This window comes from Pygocentrus nattereri, chromosome 19, assembly GCF_015220715.1.
Source record: "Pygocentrus nattereri isolate fPygNat1 chromosome 19, fPygNat1.pri, whole genome shotgun sequence".
Taxonomy (NCBI): Eukaryota; Metazoa; Chordata; class Actinopteri; order Characiformes; family Serrasalmidae; genus Pygocentrus; species Pygocentrus nattereri.
In genome coordinates this window covers 33,394,868-33,396,487 of record NC_051229.1, presented here as the reverse complement: position 1 = coordinate 33,396,487, position 1,620 = coordinate 33,394,868, and positions in this window count along the sequence as shown.

Genomic DNA, 1,620 nt, shown 5'->3' with positions numbered 1-1,620 from the left:
TGTGTTTTTCTATTCCTACTAAAACACAATTCTAGTGCTTTGCTTTACACATTTAAAAGAATTTCTTTGGTTCCCAGTTCTGCAAACAAACGCTGTTCAGTGAGTGCATCCTTCAGTCCACTTATAGCTAAAGTGCTCTTTGGCGCCATCTAGTGGCTAATATTGCTGCTGCCCAGCCCCCACCGCACAGCGCACAGCAGTCTGCGGTTTCTCTTAGTGAGACAATAATGCTGCGCAATAAAAGAAAGGAAAACTAACAGTTTCCTAACAGTTGGCTGGAGTTAAAAAGGTGGGGCCGAGTCATAACCGCTCCTCTGAAGTCACGTTTTATTTGTTCTCCAGCTGCAATTAACAGAAATGGCTGTGGCTGCTGGTGGATGCGCTGCAGTGCTGGGCTTTATTCACATGCAACACTGAAGGCTTTAGTTTGCGTGATAGAAAATGAGCGTGAAAGTAGCTTTTGGCTACAGGGGTAAATTTGCATGGGGACTTTTTTCTTCGTGATGTTTAATGTCAGTGCATTCGCCTCTACAGGCCCTTTGTTAATTTAGTCTTTGGTACAGACGCCAAACCGACTGCCAGAGCAACGAAAGCACGTCGGTTCACCCTAAAAACGCAAGCAGGTTTTTTTTCTCTTCACTGACTGAGTCCAGTGAACTGATTTACACCGCCTCAAAAACTCGAGCCTGTTGGAGAAAAGCCATCTCTACTTTTAGTCCAAATAAAACGGTCGTCGTAGATTTAAAGTCCCTCCTCCAGATCACTCAGGTGCATCCAAATTTACCGTTTTTATTTATTTATTTATTTTTTAATTGTTTCGTGACGTCACTGATTAAAGACAGGCCCGTTTTCAATGCAATGTCTGTTTTACCTCATTCACACTCTTGAAATGTGCAAGACTGTACATATACACAATTCTTTAAGGGTACTTTAGTAAAGGCTGTGGTTCTATCTAGAACCGTGTGTACTATACAGAGCCGTTTCATGCTTAAATTGTTCTTGGTGAAATGGTCCATTAGACTGATGGGGAATGTTTGGATAGCACCAAAAGGGCTTCTTCTATTGTATACAAGCTTCACATCGTAACAATCAATAGCAGAACCCTTTTTGGTCCTCTATGGAGTCGTTTTCAAAAAGGTTCTACATAGAACCATATACAACACATTCTCCGTCAATATGAAGAACCACTTCACCACGCACAGAATCACTGAAGCATGCGAATTGTTCTGTATAGAACTTAAGGTTCTAAGTGAAACCATTGGCTTCACTGGAGAACCCTTGAGGAACCCTCCTTTTTTAAAGGTGTAGGCTACAATGCCTTGTCCTCCAGAATTATTGGAACATTTCGTGGGTGGGGTGGGGGGTGGGGGGGGCAAACTGTGCTGACTGTTGAGCGCACGAGCAGCGCGCACGGAGTGTTAAAAGCCCCGGGAGCGATTTAAATACTCCGAGGCAGGAGAGGTCGGGGGGGTGTTGATGTGTCTGCGCGAGGAGGTGGAGGAGGAGGATCCTGCGTCGCGCGAATGTTTAACAGGAGGCGCGCGGGGTTTCCGCCGCTTCTGAGCAAAGAGAGAGAGAGAGAGAGAGAGAGAGAGAGAGAGAGAGAGAGAGAGAATGAGA